This window comes from Colobus angolensis, unplaced genomic scaffold (genome assembly GCF_000951035.1).
Source record: "Colobus angolensis palliatus isolate OR3802 unplaced genomic scaffold, Cang.pa_1.0 Scaffold59, whole genome shotgun sequence".
NCBI lineage: Eukaryota > Metazoa > Chordata > Mammalia > Primates > Cercopithecidae > Colobus > Colobus angolensis.
This window is the reverse complement of record NW_012119487.1, coordinates 3,667,843-3,688,049: the sequence shown is the minus strand read 5'-3', so window position 1 is coordinate 3,688,049 and position 20,207 is coordinate 3,667,843. Positions and strand designations below refer to the sequence as shown.

The following is a 20,207-nucleotide window of genomic DNA, read 5'->3' as shown; positions in this document are numbered from 1 at the left end:
AAGTTTTGTGACAAAGTTGTTGTAAGATTAAATGATAGAATCAAAAGAGTTTTGTAAATTATAAAGTGTTATGAAAACTGAGGATTGGGGGACTACTGATTTGTAACAACCACTAGCCTAATGAACTGAGATAGTTACTACATTAGTGGATGCAAACTTTTGAGAAATATTGGAAGGATAAAAAGCTTACTAGAGCCAATCTACAGAGTAATCAAGCCTCCAAATTATGAACAAAATCATAAACAAGAGAAAATCATTGTGGAGGTAGGAGTGGGTGGGGGCCCTCCAAACCTAACATCCGTAGGTACAAGAAGTGGGAGGGCACCCTGGAGCCTTCATTGAGGGATGAAGTGAGTTGCTCTGCTTGGAGTAACTAGGCTGCTGTGCTAAGCAGTGGGAAACAGTGGCCGTGGGTGTCGGGGCCAGAAGCAGAGAGGCAAAGTTGAGGTCTAGCCACATGTCCCACTCCTTTCCCATGATGACCAGGGGCAGGTGAGGAAACCAAAATAGGCAGGCCCCAAGCCAGGTGCCTCAATAAAAAGACAAGAAAACACATAAAACCCACACCACGAAAAAGAGGTACTAAAGCCAACACACAGAAGAACTATTTCCTCTGGTTAGGAAACACTATGCTAGAAGACACTTATATGTGGAAGTGGGGACTGATTTTCAGAAGAGGGGGCCATTTGATGCTAGTCCTGATCCAGGTGTTTATGAGGATTTACCTAAGCCCCAGAGACTCCACAAGAGCCACCTACATTGATCTACAACCTTCATCACAAGTTGTACATACTACTTATGACATGTCCTCATTACTCACGCTTTGGTGTTGCAGAATCCTTCAGAGAATTGCGAAAGCTTGAAAACCAGTAAGAAATAACCCTGATGGAGTTTTCTTCACTCTATTTTAGCTGCATTTACACATAATATCACAAATAATGTAGTACAAGATGTTACAAATGCAAAAATGAATGGTACATACCTGAACGGCTACAGTATTTAAAAAAGAAGTCACTATGAGTTGGAGCTCCCTGAAAAGATTTCATGAATGTGATGAGCCATCATTGACCTTTAAGATGTCTGGCTGAGTAGCAGAATCAGAGAAAATGCTAGGCAGTTAGACTTGCAACTTGCAGGCTTTGCGAATTCTGAATAGGCATATAGTTAAGAAAAGATACAAAATTCAGACTTTCCTCATCAAGCTTTGGAGAAAGGTAAGAAACACTCTAAAGAGTAATTATCAGAAACAGAAGCCAGGTCAGACTGCTTTTTAGAGCAGGTTTCTGATCCCATTCTTCCTCACTGGGTGGGACCTCCCAACCAGGGCCTCCAGCCACACCCACCGTTGTTCTCCAACTGACAGAAATTTGAAATCTCCCTAGAACAGCACTCCCAGACTGACTTAGCCACTCCAGCCTTCAGGCTTTAGAGAGTTCAAGCCAACCAGAGGTGGAGGCAGTGCCCCAATATAGTCCCCAATAGAGATGGAGGCAATCCCCCAACTGCTCTGCAAAATGTGGTCAGACTGCTTTTTTAAGTGGGCCCCTGATCCCATTCTTCTTCATTGGGCAGTACCTTCCAACCAGGATCTCCAGCCACTCCCACTGGGGTCCTCTGGCCAACAGAGATTTGCAACCTCTCTGGGACAGAGCTCCCAGTGGAAGGGGCAGGCCACCATCTTTGCTGTTTGGTGACTTAACCATTCCTGCCTTCAGGCTTTGAGTGTCTGAGGTGATCAAGGGCTGAAGCAGACCTACAGCACAGCACAGCACAGCACAGCACAGCACAGTCACTCTACAAAAGTGTGTCCAGACTGCTTTTTAAAGCAGGCCCTGGATTCCATTCCTCCTCACTGGGTTGGACCTCCCAACCAGGGTCTTCAGTCACCTCCCCCAGGTACATTCAGACTGGCATCATGGTTCATAACTTCCTGGGGTGAAAATCCCAGAGGAAGAGCCAGGCTGCCATCTTTGCTGTTTTGCAGCCTTCACTGGTGATATCTTTGGGTACTGGAAAACCTGAGGTAACTAGGGACTGGAGTGGACCCCTAAGCATACCTCAGCAGCCCTACGGAAAAGTGGCCAGACTGTTACATGAGTGTCCGTTTTCATATCTCCTCACTGGGAAGGTACTGTAGGTCTGGAACTCTAGCCACCCATCACCAGAGCTATCGAGTCAGTAGTAATTCAGCAATTCCCTGGACAGAGCTTCCAGGGGCAACTGAAAGCTTCTCTGTCACTGCATCTGCCACAGTCCTTCCTCCCCTTGGACTAATGAAGGAACAAAGACCCTAAGTGTCTCATCCACACCTCCAACAAGTTGCAGTCAGCCCAAGAAAAGACCAGTCCATCTACCATAGGTCCCACACACCCCCACTGCTCATCACCAGACAGGGAACTCCTGGCTTGGGCCCATAGCACAGATCTTCCATTCTGGAGTGATTGTACTGTCTGATTGCTGACTTACATCTCTCTGGGATGGAGCCTCCAGGAGACAAGCAAAAGATCCTTTGCCACAACCACTACTAAGGTCCCTTCCTCTGCTACCTCCAAGCTGGGGAAGGAACATAAACACTGAGATTGCCCCAGAGCTGCAGTGGGCAGCCCAGAAGTGCCCAGCTGCAATCTATAGCCAGCACTCAAGGGTGATAGGAACCCACACTTTCAAAGCATGGAGAGAGAACATGGCTGCAACTGTGAGGAACCATAGAAGAGCCACAAGACTGAACAAGAATCTACCAACTGATCAATAAGCCTAAGTGCCACATGTTGAATCACACCCCAAAGCTTCAACACCAAAAATCCCTCACTAACATAAACCTCTCTGAAACCAGAGACAAGAAGTCAGCTTCAAATAAAGACCCTACACGAAGCCTCAGTCTGATGAAGATATCCAGAAAAGAAGTCTATTGACTGTACTCAATGTAAACTGCAGTTAAATGAACATAAACATGCAGAGATGAGAAATAACCAAAGCAAGAACCCCTGTAATTCAAATGGCCAGAATGTTATATGTCCTCCAAACAACCACACCAGTTCTTCAACAAGAGTTCTTAACCAGGCTGAACTGGCTGGAATGACAGAAATAGAATTCAGAATATGGATAGGAACAAAGATTATGGAGATTCAGGGGGATAGCAAGGCCCAATCCAAGGATAATAACAATCACAGTAAAGCCATACAGGAGCTGAAGGATGAAATAGCCAGTATAAAAAAGAAACTAATGGGTCAGACAGAGCTGAATAACACAATACAAGAATTTCACAATGCAACCACAGGTATTAACAACAGAAAAAACCAAGCTGAGGAAAGAATCTCAGAACTAGAAGACTGATTCTCTGAAATATGACTGTCAGATGACAATAAAGAAAAAAGAACAAGAAGGAATGAACAAAACCTCTGAGAACTATGATATTATGTAAAGAGGTCACATCTATGAATCACTGGCATCCCTGAAAGGAAGCAGGAGAAAGCAAAAAACTTGGAAAACACAATTTAGGATATCATCCATGAAAACTTCCCCAACCTTGCTAAAGATTAAATTCAGGAAATACAGAGAATTCCTGAAAGATTCTACACAAGAAGATTATCCCCAAGGCATATAATTACAGTATTTTCCAAGGTTGAATTGAAAGAAAGAATGTTAAAGGCAGAGGGAACAGGTAGATCACTTAAAAAGGGAACTCCATTAGACTAACCCTGGACCTCTCAGTTGAAATCCTATAGCCAGAAGAGACTGGGGACTTATATTCAACATTCATAGAGAAAAAATATCTTCAATCAAGAATTTTTTATCCAGCCAAACTCAGCTTCCTAAGTGAAGGAGAAATAAGATCCTCTTCAGATAAGCAATTTGCTTATTACATTTGCTTATTAACAGTCACCTACTCCTATCTGCCTGGCCAATGTCAGAATAGAATTAAATGTAAGTAAAATTCATGGTGTATCTGGATTCTTTTTGGAGTTGTAGCAAATTCAGCCAAAGTCAGCCAAATCTTTTAAAAATTTTTGTGCAACAAATAGTTCCATATCAACTGATGGAAACTTGGCTGTCAGAAAGCCAAGACCTGCCTTACAAGAGATCTTGAAAGGAGCACTAAATATAGAAAGAAAAGACAGCTACCAGCTAACACAAAAATGCACTTAAATACACAGACCAGTGTCACTATATAGCAACCACACAAACAAGCCAACATAATAACCAGCTAACTGCACAATGACAGGATCAAATTCACACATATCAATACTAACCTCGAATGTAAACGGGCTAAATGTCCCACTTAAAAGACACAGAGTGGCAAGCTGGATAAAGAAGCAAGACCCAATGGTATGCTGTCTTCAAGAGACCCATTTCACATGTAAGGATATGCATAGGCTCAAGATAAAAGGATGGAGGAAAATCTACCAAGCAAATGGAGAACAGGAAAAAGCAGAGCTGCAATCTTCATTTCAGACAAAACAGATTTCGAACCAATAAAGACTGAAAAAGACAAAGAAGGGCATTACACAATGGTACAGTGTTCAATTCAACAAGACCTAACTGTCCTAAATATAATATATGAACCCAACACAGGATCACCCAGATTCTTAAAGCAAGTTCTTAGAGACCTATAAAGAGATATAGATTCTCACACAATATTAATGGGAGACTTCAACACTCCACTGACAGTATTAGACTGATCATCAAGGCAGAAATGTATGAAAGATATTCAGGACTGGAACTCAACATTGGACCAAATGGATCTGATAGACCTTTACAGAGTTTTCTACCCCAAAACAGCAGAATACACATTCTTCTTATCACCACATGGCACATACTCTAAAATCAACCACACAATTGGAATAAAGCAATGCTTGACAAATGCAAAAGAACAAAAATTATACCAAACACACTCTTGGACCACAGCACAATAAAAATAGAAGCAAAGACTGAAAAACATCACTCAAAACCATGCAATTAAACAACATTCTCCTAAATGACTTTTTGGGTAAATAATTTGAAGTTAAGGCAGACATCAATAAATTCTTTGAAAATAATTAGAACAAAGATACAACTTACCAGAATCTCTGGAACACAGCTATGGCAATGTTAAGAGGGAAATTTATAGCACTAAATGCCCACATCAAAAAATTAGAAAGATCTAAAACTAATAACCTAATATCACAACTGAAAGAATTAGAGAAGCAAGAACAAATCAACCCCAAAGCTGGCAGAAGGCAAAACACACAAAAATCAGAGCTGAACTGAAGGAAAATGAGACATTAAAAATCAATAAAAAGATCCAGGAATTCAGGGGTTGGTTTTTTGAAAAAAACTAATAAGATAGATAGGTCGCTAGCTAGATTAATAAAGGAGAAGAGAGAAGATCCAATTAAACACAATTAGAAATGATGAAGGGAATGTTACCACTGACCCTACAGGACTAAAAACAACCATCAGAAAACACTATGATAACCTCTATGAACACAAACTAGAAAACCTAGAAGAGATGGATAAATTCCTGGACACATACACCCTCCCAGGCCTGAGGCAGGAAGAAATTGATGCCCTAAACAGACCAATAACGAGCTCTGAATTGAGTCAGTAACAAATAGCCTACCAATCAAAATAAGTCCAGGACCTTATGGAGTTACAGCTAAATTCTATCAGATGTCAAAATAAGAGCTGGTACCATTCCTATAGACACTATTCCAAAAAATTGAGAAAAAGGGACTCCTTCCAATTCATTCTATGAGGCCAGCATCATCTTGATATCAAAATCTGGCAGAGACACAATAACAAAAAAAGAAAACTTCAGGCCAATATCCTTAATGAACATTGATGCAAAAATCCTCAACAAAATATTGGCAAATTGAATCAAAAAGCTAGTCCATCATGATCAAGTATACTTCATCCCCAGGATGCAAGTTCAACATACGCAAATCAATAAATGTGAGTTATCACATCAACAAAACTAAAGACAAAAATTACATGATTATCTCAATAGACACAGAAAGGGCTTTCTATAAAATTCAACATTCTTTCATGTTAAAAACTCTCAATAAAGTAGGTACTGAAGGAACATACCTCAAAATAATAAAACCATCTATGATAAACCCACAGCCAGCATTATAATGAGTGGACAAAAAATGGAATAATTCCCCTTAAAAACTGGTGCAAGACAAGGATTCCCTCTCACCACCTTAATTCAACATAATATTGGAAGTCTTAGCCAGAGCAATCAGGCAAGAGAAAGAAATGAAGGGCATCCAAATAAGAAGAGAAGAAGACACTATTCGTGTTTGCAGATGACATGATTCTATATTTAGAAAACCCCATAGTCTTGGCCCAAAAGCTCCTTCAGCTGATAAACAACTTCAACAAAGTTTCAGGATACAAAATCAATGTACAAAGATCACTAGCATTCCTCTACACAAACAACAGCCAAACAGAGAGTCAAATCAGAAAGGCAATTCCATTCACAACTGCCACAAAAGAATAAAATACCTATGGATACAGCTAACCACAGAGGTTAAAGATCTTTACAATGAGACTTACAAGATCCTGCTCAAAGAAATCAGAGAAGATACAAAAAACTAAAAATCATCCCATGCTCATGGATAGGAAGAATCAATATCATTAAAATGGTACTGTCTAAAGGGATTTACAGATTCAATGCTATTCCTATCAAGCTACTGATGACATTCTTCAAAGAACTAGAAAAATATATATTAAAATTTATGTAGAACCAATGAAGAGCCCAAACAGCCAAGGCAATCTTAAACAAAAAGTACAAAGCTGGAGCCATCATGTTACTCAACTTCAAACTATACTACAGTGCTACAGTAACTGAAACAGAGTGGTACAGGTACAAAAGCAGACACATAGGCCAGTGGAACAGAATAGAGAACCCAGAAGCAAGATCTCACAGCTACAACCATCTGATCTTTGACAAAGCTGGTTAAAACAAGCAATGGAAAAAAGACTCACTGTTCAATACTTGGTGCTGGGATAACTGCCTAGCCATATGCAGAATATTGAAACTGGATCCCTTTCTTACCCCATATGCAAAAATCAACTCAAGATGGATTAATGGCTTAAACGGAAAACCTAAAGCTACAAAAACCCTAAAAGACAACCTAGATGATACAATCCTGGACATAAGAATAGGCAAAGATTTCATGACAAAGACACAAAAAGCAATTGCAAGAGAAGCAAAAACTGACAAGTGGAATCTAATTAAACTTAAGAACTTCTGCATAACAAAAGAAACTACCAACAGAGCCAACAGGCAGCCTACAGAATGGGATAAAATATTTGCAAACTATGCATCTGACCAAAGGTCTTATATCCAGCGTCTATAGGGAACTTAAACAACTTTGCAAGAGAAAAACAAACCACTGCATTAAAAAGTGGGCAAAGGACATGAACAGACTCTTTTCTAAAGAAGACATACATGCGGCCAACAAGCATATGAAGAAAAGTTCAATATCACTGATCATTTAAGGAATGCAAATCGAAACCACAATGAGATACCATCTCACACCAGTCAGAATGTCTATTACTAAAAAGTCAAAAAACAACAGATGCTGGTGAGGTTTTGGAGAAAAGGGAACACTTTCACACTGTTGGAGGGAGTGTAAATTAGTTCATTGCTGAAATAAGTATGGGGATTCCTCAAAGAGCTAAAAGCAGAACTACCATTCAACCCAGCAATCTCATTACTGGGTATATTCCCAGAGGAATACAAATCATTCTACCATAAAGATACATGTCACAAATGTTCATTTGCAGCACTACTCACAATAGTAAAGACATGGAATTAACCTAAATGCCCACCAATGACAGATAAAGAAAATGTGGTACATATACACTATGAAATACTATGCAGCCACTATAAAGAATGAGGTTATGTCCTTTGCCGGGACATGGATGGACCTGGAGGCTATTATTCTCAGCAAACTAATATAGGAACAGAAAACCAAGTACCATATGTTCTCACTTATAAGTGGGAGCTAAACAATAAGAAATTATTAACACACTGCCCTCCTACCATCAACCATGACACTCCTCTCCGTGATCACCACAGCCTTCCACCCCGGCCTTGCTGCCACAGCCTCTGCCAGAGCCAGCTCCTGGTGGACCCATGTGGAAATGGGACCTCCAGATCCCATCCTGGGAGTCACTGAAGCCTTTAAGAGGGACACCAATAACAAAACGATGAATCTGGGAGTTGGGATGATAATGGGAAGCCTTACGTACTGCCTAGTATGCTCAAGGCAGAGGCCCAGATTGCCTCAAAAAATTTGGACAAGGAATCCCTGCCCATTGGGGGACTGGCTGAATTTTGCAAGGCATCTGTAGAACTAACCTTGAGTGAGAATAGCAAAGTCTTGAGAAGTGACTGGTTTGTCATTGTGCAGACAATGACAACAATGTGCAGACAATGACAATTTCTGGAACTGGGGCCTTAAGGATCAGAGCCAGTTTTCTGCAAAGATATTTTAAGTTCAACTGAGATGTCTTTCTACCCCAAACAAGCTGGGTAAATCACACACCGATCTTCAGGGACACTGGCAGGCAGCTACAATCTGCAAAGATATTCTAAGTTCAACCGAGATGTCTTTCTACCCCAAACAAGCTGGGTAAATCACACACCGATCTTTAGGGACACTGGCAGGCAGCTACAATATTATCAGTATTATGACCCCAAGACTTGCGGTTTTGACTTCATAGGCGCTGTGGATGACATTTAAAACATACCAGAGAAAAGTGTTCTTCTCCTGCATGCCTGCACCCACAATCCCATGGGAGTGGACCTGCATCCAGAACAGTGGAAGGAAATAGCAACAGTGGTGAAGAAAAGGAATCTCTTTGCGTTCTTTGACATGGCCTACCAAGGCTTTGCCAGTGGTGATGGTGATAAGGATGCCTGGGCTGTATTGCCACTTCATTGAACAGGGCACTAATGTTTGTCTCTGCCAATCATATGCCAAGAACATGGGCTTATATGGTGAGCATGTAGGAGCCTTCATTGTGGTCTGCAAAGATGTGGATAAAGCCAAAAGGGTAGAGTCACAGTTGAAGATCTTGATTAGTCCCATGTATTCCAGCCCTCCCCTAAATGGGGTCCAGATTGCTTGTACTGTTCTGAACACCCCAGGTTTGTGAAAACAATGGTTGTAAGAAGTGAAAGTCATGGCCGACTGCATCATTAGTATGCGGACTCAGCTGGTCTTCAACCTCAAGAAGAATGGTTCAACTCACAACTGGCAACACACCAATGACCAAATTGACATGTCTTGTTTCATAGCGCTAAAGCCTGAACAGGTGGAGTGGTTGACCAAGGAGTTCTCCATCTACATGACAAAGGACCGCCACATCTCTGTGGCAGGGGTCACCATTGGCAACATGGGCTACCTTGCCCATTCCACTCACCAGGTCACCAAGTAATGCCCCTGGTTGAGGAAACAGGGACAACCTTTCTGTCTTCAGCCTCTGCTATTGGGAGCTTCACACAGAGGATGAGAAAGGGTGGATGGTGGTGAGTGGATCATTTCTTTCAACCACAGTGTGTAACACTCAGTGATTGAATGTTTCTCAGAAAAGAACATGTAGTGACACAGGGCAGAGGCATTCGTGGCTGGCATCTGGAACACTGGCTCTAAACCAAACTCTCCCCTGTCCTTTTATCTCCAACTTTTCTCAAAGAGTTTACATGGGAAAGAAAGTCATCGAACCAAAAAACCTGCCAATTATGCCATTGCAATATTTCAGAAGCTTTAACTGAAGTGTCAGTTTCCTCATGAGAAATAGCACACATTAGAGGCTTTGAGAGACCTAGTTCTGTCATGAACAGTCGGCCTCATGTCTGTCCTCCCATCAAGGAGCAACCTTATCAACAGAATGCATTGAAGAAATTATGTTTTATAAAAACCAATGAATCTGCTGCCACTACAGCAAGGAAAATAATGTGGTTTCCTGTCTTATTTAAGAAAAAGAGAAGGCTCTCTTTTCTCCCTTGTCATTGCTGTTCTTTTCCTTTTGCACGAAGATTTTTAACTAATGCAGATTTTCATCGCATTCTACTGCTTGACTGACAATCAACTCCATCCTGTCGGGATTTATTTAAGAATAAAAAACATAATGTTCTTTTTTTTTCTTTTTTCTTTCTTTTTTTTTTTTTTTTGAGATGGAGTCTTGCTCAGTTGCCCAGGCTGGAGTGCAGTGGTGCAATCTCTGCTCACTGCAAGCTCCACCTCCCGGGTTCACGTCATTCTCCTGTCTCAGCCTCCCGAGTAGCTGGGACTACAGGTGCCTGCCACCATGCCGGGCTAATTTTTTGTATTTTTAGTAGAGATGGGGTTCCACTGTGTTATCCAGGATGGTCTTGATCTCCTGACCTTGTGATCTGCCGGCCTCAGCCTCCCAAAGTGCTGGGATTATAGGCATGAGCCACTGCGCCCGGCCCAAGAACATAATTTTCTGCTGATGCCATACCCTCACCTTTCTCAGCAAAGAATAGTGGAGAGTAGATAACTGTACTTTATCTTGGCATCCTCTTGAATGATTGTGTAATCTTCTCTGGTTGGGATGTTGTCTCTGCCCAGTTGGACCTCCTCCCTTTGTTGAATGTGGTTGTGCAGTCACTCATCTCACGCTGTGAGTCCAGTGGTGCAGGGTGGTGCCAGGAGAGATATTCTAGGTTTTATGTGCTGCCAGCAGGATTCAGGCTTCACCTACTGGAAGGAATAATCATCTGCTCTAATCATGTAGGCTTATTGCAGCCTGGTTTCTCTGTTACAATAAAATTACTGTAGATGCCGACCCCCCCCCAAAAAAATTATGAACACAAAGAAGGAAAGAACAGACACTGGGGTCTATTTGAGGGTGGAGAGCAGGAGGAGGGAGAGGAGCAGAAAAGATAACTATTGAGTACTGAGCTTAATAGCTGGGTGATGAAATAATCGAAGCAAACCCCTGTGACATGAGTTTACTTGTGTAACAAACCTTCACATGTGCCCCCAAACCTAAAATAAAAGTTAAAAATAAAAAACAAGAAGGCAAAGTGAGTGTGCAGGGCACACTAGATACTATACACCTTGAGCTGAGGGCTTCTGTCATTTTTGGCTGTCCAACATCTTGTACTCTATATTTTTATTGTTCCCCTATGATTGTTCCCCTGTTATGGTTCCCTTTGTTAGAAGAGTGCTGGCATGTTATCTGGAGTCCACCAAGTGGACCTGCAATTTTGGAGTGAGTCATGTGAGAAAACAGACTGGGTAAAGATGCCAGTGGCTTGGTTTAGGGGTCCATGGTGGAAGCGCTGTTACAGAGTGAATTTCTTCTGGGAATAGTTTTTGAAAAATCAGTCATAAGCTTATTTCTCCAGCTCACTGAGCTACTTAATATCCCATAATATATTTTTTTCTGCTTAAACTAGCCAGAGTAGGTCCCATTTTTGCAACAGATACCTATCTGACATTTTGTGGGCTCTAGATAACCTTTGTAGGTCTTGACTTTACACTTGCCCCTCATCCCTCACTGGTTATTGAGTGTATCATGTAGTAGAGGGATCAGTCATATATAACTCACGAGATAAAGCAGAGCACAAGTTCATTATCTCCCTCCACCCTGTTATTGCTGATTCAGAGGAGATCATTTTTCCTTACTCCCAGATGGAAACTCCAGTGGATGCCAAGTCTTTTCTATGTAGGACATTTAAAATAATAAGTACAGTGTGAAGTTAGTAACTAGAATTATTTTTTAAAATTATTTCTTTCAATTTTGTGGGTATATAGTAGATGTATATATTTATGGGGTGCACGAGATGTTCTGATTCAGGCATGCAATGAGTAATAATCACATCATGTAAAATGGGGTATCCATTCTCTCAAGCATTTATCCTTTGTGTTACAAGCAATCCAATTAGACTCTTTTAGTTATTTTAAAATGTACAGTTAAATTATTACGGACTATAGTCGCCTTGCTGTGCTATCAAATACTAGATCTTATTTATTCTTTCTATTTTTTTGTACCCATTAACCATTTCCAACTTTGCCTCAAACCCCCACTACCCTTCCCACCCTCTGGTAACCATGCTTCTACTCTCTATCTCCATGAGTTCAATTGTTTTGATTTTTAGATCTCACAAATAAGTGAGAACATGAAATTAGAATTATTATTAAACAGATCTCAAAATGTGACTTAGTTGCATATCTTCTCCTCCTCTCCCTGTATCAGCCTGTTTCAGCCTGGAAGCCTCTAGTGGGAAGGAGGGATGTGATTGGTTGCTTCTTACTCTGATCTTCTTTCTTACCCCAGGACTTGCTGACTAGGGAGTATAAAACGAATAGAAAAAGCATCAATTGAATTGAGTGAACAAAGTCAGTTTAAACATGGCAGATATTTAAAGCAGAGTCTTCCAAGAAGCTATTTTCTGGATCTTTGGAAGCTATGATAAGGCCTCTCAGGCTTCAGCTTCCTTGTCCTTAGCAGACGCTTCTCTAATGTAGATGGTCACTTATGCCTCCTGTAGCTCCTGGTAATGTAATATTCATCTCCAGGTTTTTGCTGCTGAGGTTCTTCTGCCTCTTTAGGTGGCCATATAGGATAAGCCCCCAAGGCTCTTTCTTACACATGGTTCCCATCACCATCCCTTACCCTGACAAACTGCAGTAGTGTTGTTCCATCTCAATAAAACAGCACATGCCCTGTTTCAGCCACCGGGACCATTAGCCCACATTTTGTATTAAGATTCTCATCAGGCCTCAAACCAAAACCCTATGTCTTTCAACTATAATGGTCATATATTAAGCTCTCCCAGCAGTCCACAGAAGCCAAAAACCCTCCTATGTGTAAGATGAGGTGGCAGGCATCCCTTTCTAACATCTTGATATAACAATAAAAGACAGGTATTTGTTTTGTTAAAAATAAAGTGCTTCAAGTATACATATGTAACAAACCTGCACGTTATGCACATGTACCCTAGAACTTAAAGTATAATAAAAAAAAAAAAAAAGAAGCCAAACACAAAATACCAAAAAAATAAATAAATAAATAAAGTGCTTTGAAAATCCAGTAAACTGAATTCAGCAAACCCATATGCATGGGTAGTAAGCTAGTGATTGGGGATACAGAAATGAAGAAAACCTAGCATTTGCTCCCTGCATAGCAGATTTGTAATTGCAAACAAATAGTTGCAGAATGGCATGTGTCAGGGAGAAACAGTCGCATAAATCACCTGCTAGAATGATTTAGCCAGAGGAGAAGATTCTTAAGAATGAGTAATAATATTTTTAAAGGAAAATAAACCATATTAACTAAATGGGAAATGCCTGGATGAATGAGATTGACAGGAAAATATGGGAAATTCTGAAATTAAGAGAGACTATGCTAGGAATTTGGCTCATTGAGGAGGGAGTTTCCTTTCAGTTTGCTGCACAGCAGTTTTAGATTGTGACATCTTGTCTTGAGGATACACCTTAAGTGATATCTGGGAGACTCATGGCTTCAGACATCTACATATTTTATTTGGCTTCAAGTATCTATGTAAGTTTTTGACTGAGAACATCAGTGAATATTGACAAGACTTTTGCTTCTTTAACATTCTCTCAGGGAATGCAAAAGCTAAGCACTAGAAATTCCTTAATGGATAGAATTATTTTCCTTGGATCAGTGTCTCAGGATTCTGAGTTCAGGAATCAGGAGACTTAACAGCTATATTAACCCTAGTAAGGTCAGAGGCTTCATCAAAGGAGAGGCCAGAAGTGAGGCCAGAGGGAAACCTTGTGAAGAAATAATGCTGTGCTCAATTTACACAGGTCTTTAAAATAATCAAAAGGAATATTTGTTATTTCATTTTCTCCTTACAACACGCCTGCAAGATAGGTAGAGACCAGGATTACTTTTTTAAAATTCTGAGTAAGTCAACAATAAAGCTTACAATCTACTGGCCCCAAGTCTAGAGCATCTGCAAGAGACCTTACAATAAATGGAATGACTTAAAATAAATGGAATAAACAGGAATTACTGAGGATTATACCTGCAAATTCCTTCCTCTCCTTTTAACCCCCTCCACCTAGTCACCATTTCGGTGCCAAAGTTTTAAAATGAAGCTCAACAAATAGAATAAAGAAAGTAATTTTATATTGGTAAAAGGCATAATTAACCTTAAAGACAAACATATGGAATCTCTAGGCACAGATAAATATATAAACAAAATACACAGAAGAAAATTATCAAAAATTCAGAAAAAACAGAAATACAGTCAGGGTGAGATATTTTAGATGTCACAAGCAGTCTACAACACTTACAACATTAAAGAAAAATCTGAGCCTTGCTTTCATCATCTGTAAAACAGGATTAATACTTACTATCAAATATGTTGAGGTTAATAGGGTTACTATCAAGTATTTGGGGACACATATGTAAGGCACCAAGTACAACAGTTGTCATGAGTATGTGCTCAATACACAGTACTTTTAAAAAAGTAGAAATTATAGCAGTTTATAGATGTATACACCCCCAAAACATAGAATTTATTTTCTTTCTGATAGCTATAAAACACATAAAAATGAGACATAAAATCTGAATAAACTAACAACACAAGAAATTCTTCAGATTATGTTGCTTGGTCACAGTGCAATTAAAAGAAAGATTATTATAAGTAATGATTTATTGTTCTAACTATTATTGATGCAAGAATTTAAATAAATCGCAACTAAATCATATGGAAAATGTTTAAAACTCTCCAATATAACCACTGAAATAACATGTAAGCCAATTAGCAAATAACAAATTTGGAGAGAATAACAAAACTAAGAATTCATAATAAAGAAAAATTTGGGGATAAGGTCACAGAGATGCTCAGAAGTCAATTCAGTCTTCATTGCTTTGACTATTAATATTAAAAATAATAAGATAAAGCATTTCACTTATTTAGAAAGAGAAAACACATCTATTCAAAGTCCTAAGAATATTTTCAGAAATTAAATAAAACAAAAGCCAAAAACGATAAATTGTTAAGGAAAAAAAATGTTGAAGTGGAATTAGCAATTCCAAGCACTATAATTACAAGACTGTGAATTTCATCAAAGAAGAAACTAAAATGAAAAGGAAGAAAAACAATGTAGAAGAGACTGATTGTTTACCAGGGTTCCCTGAACAAAGACACAGGGAATTTATCAGAGGGTTTGGTGGTAGAAGTCTTATTACCTTGGGCTCAGCACTGCAGGGCTTTCTTGCTGAATTTCTTGTTGAACATGAACCTTTCTAAGCCAGGCACCCAGAATAGGGAACTCCGCCTGAGACAGAGACAGAGAAGGAGTGGGCAGCTGCCCCTCAGGGTGAGCCCAATGCATTTGGGAGAGATGAGTTTCTGTGTGTATCTTTTCCATTCCTTCTCTAATTGGTTTGCAGGTCTGGGTCATGGGAGGTCTACATTATCATCCTCAGGTTATGAGTGAGGAGAAAGAGACAACACTGAGAACAGGTGAGATTTAACACGGGAGGAGTGTCAAGGGCTGTCATCACTACTGTATGCAGAACTCACTACTGTAGTTATGGTTTAGAGTCAGGACGCTCCACAGGGTGGGTGATTGAACAGGAGAATGCTGAGTCTAGCCGCCAAAACTTGCCTTACATGCCTGTAGTCCCGCATGCCAGTGGCTGTCAGGTACTGGATCAGAGTCCGGCTGTGCCACTTCCTTGAAACATTCATGTCTCCGGACCTGAATGGCTGGAAAAAACCGCAGCAGGAAGATGGCCTTACCTCACTTCTAGCTTCCAAGTCTCACAAGAGAGCACAGGCAGAACCAAAGCCACATCCAGGACCTGGGCTGAAAACACCTGGCACATGGAGCCTGTAGCATTCCACAATAACAACAAAACAAAACCCAAAACACAGAAGAAGTTTGGAAACAGATGTTAAGTGCTTATGACCATATTCAGCACAATGTGTTTAGATGTAGGTTTCCTTTTATTGACCTTGTTTGTTTGGGGCTTCCTGAATCTGAGAATCGATGTCTTTTATCAATTCTAGAAAATGTGCCATTATCCACTCAAATGTTGCCTGTCCTCTCTGAGTTCCCAATTTCTCTTGGTTTTTGTCCTCTGAAGATTCCATTCAGCATTACTTTGTTTTTTCCACTGACTCACTAACAAAGGGGCTTTGTTTTAAGGGAAGTAATTTACCCAAAATATTAGGTTGTTTTCAACCTTTCAGCTGGACTGCACTGAGTAACATAAATAATAAAAATGGTTCTGAGGAAAAGTCTATTTATTGTACACTTGGTTTTTTTCCTCCTTTAGCAATGACAGTTTATTAAAGAACAAAAGCCAATAGCCTATGGACTGTGAAGTTTACACACTGTCTTTATGGTTTTCATAGAGGTCTAAGGATGATTCATGCTTGCTAGCATGTAGCTAACTCTCAGGTACAGCAGGAACCCTTTGGACAGTCCTCTATTAAAGCAAACTTCCTTAGACAAATTCATCTACTGCTCATGTCAAAGAAAGCTTATTGTTCGTTAAGGGGGAAAGTAACACACAGATAGTGAAATGTCAGTTCTCAATGAGAAGGAACCACAGAGGGTTTATATATAGCAGCTTCTAACCCTATCAGTGACATGGATGATTTGGAGACTTTTCCTGAGGGTTGCCAGGCATGAACTATTAATCAGAAATATAAGTAATATGTCTGAGAGGAAAGCAACAATAAAACTGACCTGTAGCCATTAGACAAGACCAGATGACAAGACTTGACTCCTTACCAGGTCAAATTAGGAAAGAAGTACAAGACAGTTTCCAATAGAGGTAGCTCAAGTAGAGACACTCTGGCTGCAGTTTCCAAATGTGCAACTAAAAGTAATTTTTTTCCCTCACTCAAGGGAAAGAAATGAAGGCTACTCTCTGTTACCTAAACCCCTCACATGCATTGTCTCACAGATAGCATGGGGCAAGGGAAATATTGCAGGCCACTGGCACTGATGCATGGCCATATGAACTCAGTCCCCTCCAAGTCCTCTCTTCAGGCTACAGTGCATGAATTAAATGAATTTTGATCCTGCAATGACTCCTTCACTGCCCTCAAAGAAAACCCAAATATGTTATGTAAGATCACTGATGGTCTTAACCACTGGATTTTTCTCCATTCCATCAAAGTATTTTGGTTTTCTATGAACATATTGCATTGTTACAAATCTCTGGTCATTGCCTTGGTCTCCCACACTTTAATCCTTCAATCAATAAATTCTATGCTCAAGGAATTTTGGGCTTGAGGGGGAAGAGGAGAGAGAGAGAGAGAGAGAGACAGAATGAGAGAGAGGGAAGTCCAACTCTCATGGTTGTCAATGAAAAGATCAATGAAAGAATCTTTGAAGAGTTTTATTCTGAAGTATACATGGGGACCATGACACAGCCCCAGAAGATCCTGAAAACATGTGCCCAAGATGGTTGGGCTACAGCTTGGTTTTATACATTTTAGGAAGGCATAAGACATGAATTAATATATGTAAGATGTATAATTGGTTTGGTGGATTCAAAGATTTTCTGATTGGCAATTGATTGGAAGAGTTATTACCTAAAAATCTGGAATCAGTAGAAAGGAATGTCTGTGTTAAAATAGGACATTGTGCAAACTAAGGTTTTCCTATGCAGATGAAAGCTCCAGGTAGCAGGCTTCAGACAGAATAGACAATAAATGTCTCTAATCAGACCTAACAAGGTGCAACTCTTACTTAATCTCTTCTGGATCTAGAAAGGGAAGGGGATTCTCTACAGAATGTAGATTTTCTCCACAAGGAGCAGCTTTATAGGGCCATTTCAAAATATGTCAAAGAAATATATTTTGGGGTAAAATACTTCCATTTCTATCATGGCTTGCTGTGTGTCACATGATGCTATTATAGAGTCAGGTAAGAATTTGGTGTCTCATTGCTACAAAGAGTCTGTTTTGTCAGGCTTAAGATCTCTGTTTTAATGTTAATGCTGGTTCATTGTGCCTGAATTCCAAAGGGAAAAGGGTACAATGAGGCATGTCTGTCCTGCCACCTCATTCCCATCATTGCCAGAACCCAAAACTAGATTATCAGGTTTACTTTGGAATGCTCTTGGCCAAGAGGAGCATCCATCAGTCAGTTGAAAGACTTAGACTTTTACTTTTGGTTTATACAGTAGAAGTTGTAGGAGGTCAAATTCAAGCGTTTTTTATACGTTTACCCAAACATATGGAAAACTACTCAGCTAATTCACCCTGAAAGATGGTTGAATAGGAACAACTCCGGTCTGCAGTTCCGCGCAAGATCAATGTAGAAGGTGGGTGATTTTTGCATTTCCAACTGAGGTACCTGGCTCATTTCACTGTGACTGGTTAGACAGTGGATGAAGCCCATGGAGGGCAAGCTGAGGCAGGGTGGGGTGTCACCTCACCTGGGAAGTGCAAGGGGTCAGGGAATTCCCTCTCCTAGCCAAGGGAAGTCATGAGGGACTGTGCCACGAGGAACAGTGCATTCTGGCCCAGATACTATGCTTTTCCCATGGTCTTCACAACTCGCACACCAGGAGATTCCCTCAGGTGCCTACACCACCAGGGTCCTGGGTTTCAAGCACAAAACTAGGTGGCTGTTTGGGCAGACACCGAGCTAGCTGCGAAAGTTTTTTTCATACCCCAGTGGGAGTATGAAATTGAGGCAGTAATTAATAGCCTACCAACCAAAGAAAGTCCAGGACCAGACAGATTCACAGCCAAATTCTACCAGAGATACAAAGAGGAGCTGGTACCATTCCTTCTGAAACTATTGCAAAAAATAGAAAAAGAGGGACTCCTCCCTAACTCACTTTATGAGGCTAGCATCATCCTCATATCAAAACCTGACAGAGATACAACAGAAAAAATAAAAAAAAAGAAATTTCAGGCCAATATCCCTGATGACATCAATGCAAAAATCCTGACTAAAATACTGGCAAACAGAATCCAGCAGCACATCAAAGAGCTTATCCACCACAATCAAGTCAACTTCATCCCTGGGATGCAAGGCTTGTTCAATATATGCAAATCAACAAATGTAATCCATCACATAAACAGAACCAATGACAATAACCACATGATTCTCAATAGAAAAGGCCTTTGATAAAATTCAACACCCTTTCATGCTAAAAACTCTCAATAAAGTAGGTATTGATGGAATGTATCTCAAAATAATAAGAACTATTTATGACAAACTCGCAGTCAATATCATACCGAATGGGCAAAAGCTAGAAGCATTCCCTTTGAAAACTCACACAAGACAAGGATGACCTGTCTCACTACTCCTATTCACATAGTATTAGAAGTTCTGGCCAGGAAAATCAGGCAAGAGAAAGAAACAAAGCATATTCAAATATGAAGAGGGGAAGTCAAATTGTCTTTGTTTGCAGATGACATGATTGTATATTTAGAAAACCCCATCATCTCGGCCCAAAATCTCCTTAAGCTGATAAACAGCTTCAGCAAAGTCTCAGGATACAAAATCAATGTGCAAAAATCACAAGCATTCCTATACACCAATAATAGACAAACAGAGAGACAAATCATGAATGAATTCCTATTCACAATTGCTACAAAGAGAATAAAATACCTAGGAATCCAACTTACAAGGGATGTGAATGGCCTCTTCAAGGAGAGTTACAAACCACTGCTCAAGGAAATAAGAGAGGACACAAACAAATGGAAAAACATTTCATGCTCATGGATAGGAAGAATCAATATCATGAAAATGGCCATACTGCCCAATGTAATTTATAGTTTCAATGCTATCCTCATCAAGCTACCATTGACTTTCTTCACAGAATTAGAAAAAGCTACTTTAAATTTCATAGGGAACAAAAAAGGTCCATATTGCCAAGAAAATCCTAAGCAAAAAGAACAAAGCTGGAGGCATCATACTACCTGACTTCAAAGTATACTATAAGACTACAGTAACCAAAACAGCATGGTTCTGAACCAAAATAGCATGGTACTGTACCAAAACAGATATATAGACCAGTGGAACAGAACAGAGGCCTCAGAAATAACACCACACGTCTACAGCTATGTGATTTTGGCAAACCTGACAAAAACCAGCAATGGGGAAAGGACTCCCTATTTAATAAATGGTGTTGGGAAAACTGGGTAGCCATATGCAGAAAACTGAAACTGGACCCTTTCCTTACACCTTATGCAAAAATTAACTGAAGATGGATTAAAGACT

At 40.1% G+C, this 20,207-nt stretch overlaps 1 pseudogene; it reads left to right on the top strand.

The window, feature by feature from the left end:
* The first annotated feature begins 8,028 nt into the window (after positions 1–8,028).
* On the top strand, positions 8,029–9,432 carry LOC105526356 (annotated as a pseudogene).
* Positions 9,433–20,207: the final 10,775 nt, after the last annotated feature.